The 10,131-nt window shown below is 40.2% G+C and overlaps 1 non-coding gene across 1 annotated transcript; it reads right to left on the bottom strand.

The window, feature by feature from the left end:
- Positions 1-406: 406 nt before the first annotated feature.
- Positions 407-509, bottom strand: LOC122142525. Its single transcript, XR_006158656.1, has one exon. It is a non-coding gene; the product is annotated as a U6 spliceosomal RNA (small nuclear RNA).
- Positions 510-10,131: the final 9,622 nt, after the last annotated feature.

Raw genomic sequence — 10,131 nt, forward strand, 5'->3', positions numbered from 1 at the left:
TTTTTCTGATTGATTGTACCAGCGGTTCCAAACTACTCCCCAAATTAGATGTCGATCTCAGCATCGGAAGGAGAGCTGTCGGAACTATTGTATTTTCTTGCTAGGCTTTTTCAAGTCAACTTAAAATTTGCCTGCAAACTTTACTATCTAGTTTTTACAGTGTTCTTGTATTCACAGTTACAGTCAGTAAAGTTCACTCTGAGAGAGAGGGGTAAACTGGGGCCCCCGGACTGTGTTGTACTGGGGTGCTGCTACCTCATAAATCAGTGGTGAATAAAACCCCACCACACTGTCATTTCACAAAGTTTGATATACGTGCATGTTTTGGGCACTTTCTATGTATTTTAAAAATACTTTTTTTAAATCCAACTTGATCTTAATTACGTTAATCGATTAAAAATTGTCCAAAAATGAGGAACGCTTCACGAATTTGCGTGTCATCCTTGCGCAGGGGCCATGCTAATCTTCTCTGTATCGTTACAACTTAAGAAAACTACATACACAACCAACCACCAAAAAGTAGCCTGGACGTCTGGGATATATAGCAGTGTCTTCGGGAAAGTCTTCACGAAGGTGGTGAGCAGTTAAACCATGATTTAGTCATTTACCAAGATTAATACAAGCACATTGGAGTTGCTGCAAGGATACATATGTACATATTCTCATGCATTTCTGATCCTTTAAACTATATATTTGTTGTTATTTATGCTTTTCCACCAGAAACCAGACATGCATGCAGATCAGGCGGCTCTCTAGCCAATAGGTTTGGCTCTCAGTGCTGACGCATTCAGGTCATGTGATATGTTCTCCTCCCCCAGCACTGCAGTTCCCAACCCCCAACGTCAGGACTTCTCTCGTCACTCGTGTGAGAGCATTACACGAGAATCCGAAGCATCCAAAGGTCTTTTCTTTATATTTAAATTCTTTAAAGTTAGAGGCAACAGTGCCCTCCAACTGCCACAAGCAGGATCTCCTAATCAGCAAAAGTAGATGTTTATAACACAGTTATAGCACAGTTATAACAATATATAGTTATAAAGTTATAGCACAATTCACTACAAAATTAGAGCACAACGTTGTGTCTGAAATGTACATTAGCAAGCTCATTTACTGGTTCCTTAATGTGAGATATTTTTTATTTTTATTTTACATAAATTACACATTAACAGTGAAACAAAGAAAAGTTTTGTCAAAAGGTAAGTGAGCTAACATGTTAGCCTTTTGTCACGGTTCATGTTCCCCGGCACAGCTCCGCACAACTCTACATTATCTAGCCTACATTACAGCAGCCTCCCTTGCTCATTTAAGGCCATTACATACAGAGACAGACATCAGATCATCCACAAATCTCCAGCAATGTGATTTCTGGTAAGCGGAAAGGCGGCAGTGTTTGCACTCCAGTGAACTGTAGCTGGGGAACAGATGTTTCTATTGTTGCCAAACACCTCTGTCCTGACACCAAACTCATTACAGTTAAAATACGGCCATTCTTTCTTCCATGTGAGTTTAGTTTGGTCATTTTCACAGTAACTTCTATACCTCCGCTGGCATATAAAAGCAATGCAATGGACACTTTTTATAAAACTATAGATAGTCTGGAGAACAAATACCCAGATGTTGTTTTTATTGTTGATGGAGACTTTAACAGGGTAAACCTGAAAAAGGTCCTACCTAAATCCTACCAACACATTACTTTTCGCACTCAAGTAGATCAGATGCTTGATCACTGCTACACAGCACTCAAAAACAGTTACAAGCTCCTCCCCCGCCCTGCCTTCGGTAAAGCAGATCACTCGTCCATTCTTCTTCTGCCTGCATACAAACAAAGGCTTAAAACAGTTATCAGGACAATCCATCAATGGAGGGAGGAAGCCATCTTCACACTTCAGGACTGTTTTCACACAACAGACATTGAGGAATATACAAACCCTGTCACTGATTACATCAATGTGTGCACTGAAAATATAATCCCAAAAATCTGTGTTTAAAACCATCCAAACCAAAAACCCTGTATGAATGATGATGTCAGGGCCAAACTCAAAGATCGTACTTCAGCCTACAACTGAGGTGACACTGAGGCATACAGAAGGGCCAGATACGATCTTCAGAGAGCTATCAGTTCTGCAAAAAGAGCCTATAAAGACAAGACTGTGGAAAACTTTCAGGGATCTAATCTCAAGCTCTTGTGGAATGGCTTACACTCAATCACAGACCACAGTGGAAAAAAAGATGGAAAAACCTACAACATGGATCTGTCTGCCTCTCTGCCAGGTGAGTTGAATGCCTTCTATGCACGGTTTGAGGATAGCAACACCTTACCTGCAGTGAAACTGCCAGCAGGTAATAATAGCTGTTCTCTTACCTTCTCCTTGCCTGATGTAACCAGATCACTTCGAGCGGTCAACCCACGCAAAGCACCTGGTCATGATGGTGTTCATGGCGGTGTCCTCAGATTGTGTGCCAACCAGCTAGCAGAGGTGCTTAAAGACATCTTCAGCCTCTCCCTTAGACTGTCTGCGATTCCCACCTGCTATAAGAAAACCACCATCGTCCCTGTTCCCAAGAAGTCTGTTGTCACCTGACTGAATGACTACTGACCTGTGGCACTGACCTCTATCATCATGAAGTGTTGAGGGGCTCATTAAAGACCAGACACCATGGACCCTCTCCAGTTTTTGACACCATTGCTCTAACCGTTCACAATGCCCTAACACTTGGACAAAAGAAAACACTTATGTGCAGATGCTGTTTATTGATTACAGCTCTGTATTTAACACCATCATCTCATCAAAACTTATCACAAAGCTCAGAGATCTAGGACTGAACTCTCATCTCTGCAACTGGATAATGGACTTTCTGACTTGCAGACAGGGCTGCGTTCTCAGCCCCCTCCTATACTCTGTTCACATACGACTGTACTGCCAAACACAGTTCCAATATCATCTTTAGGTTTGCTGATGACACATCAATCCTGGGTCTAATCACAAATGGAGATGAGGTGAGAACACCATCACAATGGTGCAATGACAACAACCTCTGCCTCAATGTCAGCAAAACCAAAGAGATGATCATGGACTACAGGAGGACACAGGAGGTCAGCCACGCCCCATTATCAACGGATCTGCAGTAGAAAGAGTTAAGAGCATCAAGTTCCTTGGTGTGCACCTCTCTGATGACCTATCCTGGTCTCTGCACACCACATCAGTATTTAAATCTGCACCCCGGCGGCTCTACTTCCTACGGAAGCTCAAAAGCTTTGGTCTCCCTCCCAATATACTTACTAACTTTTACAGATGTACCATTGAGAGCATTCTGACGGGGAGCCTTACTGTATGGGATAGCAGCTGCTCACTCCTCGACCACAAGGCCCTTCAGAGAGTTGTGGAAACAGCTGAAGTCATCATCGGCAACAAACTTCCATCCCTACAGGACCTTTTTCATCAGCGATGTCTGAGGAAGGCCCGAAAAATCACTACTGACCCTAGTCACCCAGCACACAGTCTGTTTATCAAACTGCCATCAGGCAGGCGATACCGGAGCATTCAGTCCAGAACCAGCAGGCTGAACAACAGCTTCTACCTGCAGGTTATCAGAACCCTTAATAAACTGTAAAACTGTCTCTAAAATTGCACTATTATCCCCCTTCATATCATATCAAAGACTATAAAAACATCATGTCTTTTGAATCTTGCATACTTTGCACAACTACATAACATACCTCAAAGCAAAGTCTCCACTTCAAACTTGCACTTGCGCACTTTTTATTTTTATTCTTATTTTTACTTTGTGTTATTGTATTGTGAATCTGTTGTAATCATTATTCTACATTTCTGATACTTTAAACTTCTGTCTTGCTTGCCCCTTTAATATTTATTTCTGTTGTTATTCTTGTACTGCTGTAGACTGCCTAAGCATTACAAAAACAAATAAAACTTGAAACTTGAGGTTCTAAGAAGCAATGCAAAAACTGATAGCTTGTTTTGGTTGCTTTAGTTTAAACTGTAATGTCTCAGTTCTCTGCTAGAGGGTATGAAAGTTATGTCTGAAGAGCATTTTTGAAGCCCAAAGTGGACAGAGCCTGTCATTGCCATCTTGGCAGCGGCAAGGGGAAAGAGATGGGATGTTATGTCTTCCTCTGCCACTAGGTGGCTCTCGTATATAGGATATGCCTTTGTTTACAAATAGAAGCGCACTTCGGTTTTAAGTTTAAGTATTTTACTGCATAAGCAGATAAATAGCAAATTTGGATCTAATTTCATAAAGTTTTGAAGCCTAAAGTGGGTGTCGCTGGCCATTGCCATCTTGGCAGCGCATCACTCCTGGATAATCGAAACCTGTCACTCAAGTGGCCACTCCCTTAATTACGAAGAACTTTAAGGTGCGTAATATAAATTTAACGGATGAGTTCATGTCATGAAGAGCAAAATTAGCTATATAGACCAAAACCACTTTTTGTATCAGGATGTAAACATTTTTTTCTGCTGTAAAATTGGGCATTTTAACATGGGGGGTTGGATCTATGGGACTGACTCCCTTTTGGAGCCAGTCGATGAATTGCAGTTTAAAGGGCACCTCTTATGCCCCTTTTTATAAGATGTAATATTGGTTGTCCCCAGAATGTGTCTGTGAAGTTTCAGCTCAAAATTGCCCAGAGATCATTTATTATAACATCTGGAAAATGTCAAAAAAAGGGCTTTTTGGTGTGTATCACTTTAAATGCAAATGAGCTGCATATTCCCGCCCATCTGTGCAGGGGCGCAGATAGGATTTTTTAACTGGGGGGGACCAAGCTGTCCAGCAGGCAAATTTTTTCAGTCCAGAAAAATCAACAAATCAGTCATAGATGATAATACAGGTGCATCTCAAAAAAATTAGAATATCATAGAAAAGGTCTTTATTTTTTGTAATTTAATTTAAAAAAAAAAGCAAACTTTCTTATATTCTACATTCACTGCACACAAACTGAAATAATTCAAGAGATTTTTGTTTTAATTCTGATGGTTACAACTTGCAGCTCAGGAAAATTAAAAATTCAGTATTTCAAAAAATGTTAATATTCCATTTTGAGCTTGATTAGTTTGATTAATTTTGAGTATAAATACTGGGTACCTCTTGGGCTAGTTTAGAACATGCAACAGTTATCCAGAACACAATCATCAACACCCTCCACAAGGAGGGTAATCCACAGAAGGACATTGCTGAAAGGGCTGGCTGTTCACAGAGTGCTGTATCAAAATATATTCATAGAAAGTTGACTGGAAGGAAGAAGTGTGGTAGAAAAAGGTGCACAAAGCAGCAGGGATGACCACAGCCTTGGGAAGATTGTCAGGAAAAGCCGATTCAAGAACTTGGGAGAGCTTCACAAGGAGTGGACTGAAGCCGGAGTCAGCACATCAAGAGTCACCACGCTCAGACGTCTTCAGGAAAAGAGCTAAAGGTTTCACATTCCTAGAACCAAGCCACTCCTGAACCAGAAAAAACATCAGAAGAATTTCACCTGGGGTAAGGAGAAAAAGAACTGGACTGTTGCTCAGTGGTCCACAGTCCTCTTTTCAGATTAAAGTAAATTTTGCATTTCATTTGGAAATCAAGGTCTGGAGGAAGACTGGAGAGGCACAGAATCCAAAGTCCAGTGTGAAGTTTCTGGAGTCAGAGATGATTTGGGTGCCATTCCATCTGCTGGTGTTGGTTCATTGTGTTTTATCAAATGCAAAGTCAATGCAGCCATCTACCAGGAGATTTTGGAGCACTTTATGCTTCCATCTGCTAACAAGCTTTATGTAGATGTTGATTTCTTTTTGCAGTAGGACTTTAGCACCTGCACACAGTGCCAAAACCAATTCCAAGTGGTTTGCTGCCCATGATATTACTGTGCTTGATTGGCCAGACAGCATGCCTGACCTGAACCTTACAGAGAATCTATGGGGTTTTGTGAAGAGGAAGATAAGTAACATCTGAAAACCAATACAGAGAACCTGAAGGCCGCTATCAAAGCAACCGGGGCTTCAATAACACCTCAGCAGTGCCACAGGCTGATCACCTTCATGCCACGCCGCATTGAAGCAGTAATTCCTGCAAAAGGAGCCCCAACCAAGTATTGAGTGCATAATTAAACCTGCTTTGGAGATCTTTGAACATTACTGTTTTGTTACTTTTTTTGATTGATCTTTGAAAATATTTACATTTTTTGAGATACTGAATTTTTTATTTTTCTAAACTGTAAGTGGTAACCATCAGAATTAAAACAAAAAACTCTTGAAATATTTCAGTTTGTGTGCAATGAATCTAGAATATAAGAAAGTTTGCTTTTTAAATTAAATTACAAAAAATAAAGAACTTTTCCATGATATTCTAATTTTTTGAAATGCACCTGTATATGATCACTATGGTTACCGCTACAGGCACAAGTGAGGCAGCTACCAGCTCCTCATAGGACCCCGGGGTCAGGAGTCATAGCACATACACACACATAGAACGTAAACGTCAGTGGCAGCACCATCATCAGGTGTGTTTATTGACAACAGAACAGCGTGTAGTGAGAAGGTGGGTACAAAGTAATGGTTAGATTATTATTGTGCTTCAGCCTGCGTCTGCCCTGACCCAATTCTTTAGCACCAAAACAAACACACCCATACCCCAACAGGACCTGCTACGGTGGCCGAGGGAGCTAAACGCACTGCAAATGATAAAACACCTGCAAATTAAGAAAACATCTTCATCAATTTGACAACACGTGCTGCAAATACTCACAATACAAACAGATAAAGAAATGTGCTGCAAAAACACAGACCCACATCTGAAATATTTAAGGGAACCGTAAAGTGACAAATATGGCTGGGACATAATTTATCAATGTTTGCTCTGAAAAGATCTTTGTTTATTTTAACATACTGATCATATGATTCCTTAGCTTTTTTTTTTTGTCACTCTTTTTTTATTTTTTAAAACAACAACATACAATCACATCTAAACAACAGAACAGTTATTTGGTCACCAAAACATTCCCGCATAAACATATTGATGAAGGTATATCTCAGATGATACAGCAGACAATAACTGTGTCATAGACTCATAAACACAATCCATTTTTCCCAATACTGTAAATATTTATCCATCCTTAAGTTTAATGCGAACATCATCCTCTCCATATTTTGGACACTGTTTACAATGTCCAGCCATTCAGTCTTTGTCGGAGGTTCTAATTGTAGCCACTTTCTTGTTACAGCTTTCTTGCTGGCTGCTAATAATATCTTTAAAAGGTATCTTTCTTCATCAAATGAGCTGCTAAATTGGCCAGATAAATTGTAGAAAAAGAACAATCAATTCCCTTACCAAAAATTACATGTATTACTTGTATTACATCCTGCCAATATGACTGAATGGCTGGGCAGCTCCAGAATACATGAAAATGATCCGCTAACTGTTCCCCACATTTCCTCCAACACAGACCATTTCTATTCTGAATAGATTTTTCCTTAGCTTTTTTTTGTTGTTGTTGTTGTTGCTTTTTTTGTGTGGATATTATTAGCCTAAATAAGCTGACTAAATACACAATTACTGTAACTGTGAACGGTTATGTAAGCTGGCTAACTTTTACAACTTACCTTACAAAAACTAACCATACCCTATGGTTTTACTATTCAAATTAATTAATTAATAAATACATGTATTATATAAAAAGCAAACGGTTACTGTAATCATGCACAAATTAACCATGGATTTACTACTCTAACCATAGTTTAACCATGGTATTTGTACAACTGTGGTTATACAAATGGTAATCAATACGGCAAAAAAAAAAAAGGTTAATTTTCGTTTTGTTGGGGTAATTTTGTTTGTGTTGTGTATTTGCAGCTCGTTTCTGTATTTGTTTGTGTTGTGAGCATTTGAAACTTGTTTTTGTATTTCGTTGTGTTGCGAGTATTTGCCGCGCTCATATTTTGAAATCTTCGCCCCACACGTACATACGTAACCATGGCAACGACGATCGCGGAAAGAAGTGAAGATGACACATAAGCATATTAAAACAAAAGCCAACATGGAAAAGTTGTGTGAGACAAAGCGAAATCAACGTTACTCACCTATCAAAAAGAAACACAGCAACCTCGGCGTCCGATTCGAGCCCTTCCCACTCCTTGAGTTTCTCTCCACCGCTGGAAAGCTGCTCCGATATTTACGCGGGTCCTACCTCTTGCCTGATTATAACCCTTGTTTTTAATGTTTTGTTTCTATGATGTTTTCCTCTTTTTTTATCCACCAATCTTTCAATCTACAGTCGATCTGCTAATATGCTGAATAAAAACGTCTGCTAAATGACTAAATGTAAATGTAATGGTATTCGCGTCAGTTGCACTCAAATTGAGCGCTCTCTTCACTATCAGGGCAAGACACGCCCCCTTACTGCTGATTGGCTACAAGTGTGTTTTGGGTCTTTGTCAGACACTGCGGTCAAAAGCGTGTTTCAAAAATCGCTTAGTACACGTTTAAGGAATGGCGGGCAGGTTCGCCACAACTTAGACTAATGTACATAGCGGAAACCCTGATTAATCCACTGTTTACCAATAGAGCCTTTCATTGAGACAGTGAGGGGGACGGATCGGGTTACTATGAATCTGAGGGGGTCATGTCCCCCCCGTCCCTAGTGCGCGCCTGTACTGACTGTCATTTGCATTGACTAACCATGAAAATCAGAGAAAGATATAATTTGTATAATAATTTGGAACGCGGTGTAAAGCATCCTTGCTAAATAAAAGTATTGGGCTAATTTCTATACCCCCCCCCCCCCCCCCCCCCCCCCCCCCCCCCCCCCCCCCCCCGGCCCCACCCCCCCCCTAAAAAAAAAATATTCTGACTCCAAGCTTTTGAATGGTTTTGGTATAATGTTACAAAAGCTTTTATTTCAGATAAATGCTGATATTTGGATCTTTATTACTGTTAAAAAAAAAAAACTGGTAGTGTAAGTATGTAGCCTATGTATCACACTCATATCACATCTTGCTTTGGACAAGAATAAAACCTCAGGTCCGACAATATCGTGTCTTTATAAATTTAAATCTAGCTTTATCCGCATTGGCCCATGGAAGCTTCTATGAACACACTTGACTAAAAAATCGCGGGGGACGAATTTACGTTTTATTAAAAAGTATAACATATAATACACTCATGGCGCGCGCACACATTATAATGTCCCTGCTTGTTGGTCCTCGGCGAAAAAAAAAAAAAAAGTGCGTCTGCCCACCGGGAAAGTGCCCGATTACCAGTCCAGCCCTGGCAGGGGTCCGCCAGACATTCGGCAACAACATGCTCTGAACAATCAGCCAATGAGCGAGCGGTTTGGTCGTGACGCGGTAATACTATTCGTCAGGCGGCCAATCCGAGCGCGTGAAACAATTTGCAACAATTCATCGACGATTTGTTTCATCCTTCTCTGAGGATGCAGGACAATCTTCTCTGTTTCTTTAAGATTTTGAGCTTCACGTGCTATCAGAAATTTCCTATTTTCCACTTATGAAGTCGTGATTAGGAGCTTGTTGTATTCTATTCAAGTGCTTTTAATGTCGGAAAGAACAAAATGTAGCATCCCATTGTTTAACTAAAGCCGGGCTCACACTACAGGATTGAATGACTAGCCAAAACATATGGCGTTATTTTACTGACAAATGTCGAGAGCGCATTACTGTAGCGCGAAAGCACATTAATACAGTGCGCGAGCGCGAATCTCTCCGCTATGGCAAGCCCAAAGGGTCAGAATTACTCTATAGATTAATCGCGTTTGCAGCCAAACGCCGTCAAATACCGCTTTTTAAACCGTATTTGCGCCGCAAAATACGCCGTCGTGATTAAACGCTGTACAAAAAAAGCTCTGAATATACTGAGCACAGATCATTTTAGCCAAATGAATAAATAGGATATATTTATGTACAACAGCATATACATTTTTGGATATTTTCATCTCTACTAACATTAAACATATTAAAGATTGCACCTCTTAATCATAGTTTAATGTAGGCTTATTGCTAAGATTTCATGTTCAGCAATTATCCTACCTTCCTCATTTTATGTATTCAATTTATTACACAGATACCTTTTACTACTGCGTTAGAACTGGACACAGGTCTAGCCGGCATTAAG

This window comes from Cyprinus carpio, chromosome B25 (assembly GCF_018340385.1).
Source record: "Cyprinus carpio isolate SPL01 chromosome B25, ASM1834038v1, whole genome shotgun sequence".
NCBI classification, from domain to species: domain Eukaryota; kingdom Metazoa; phylum Chordata; class Actinopteri; order Cypriniformes; family Cyprinidae; genus Cyprinus; species Cyprinus carpio.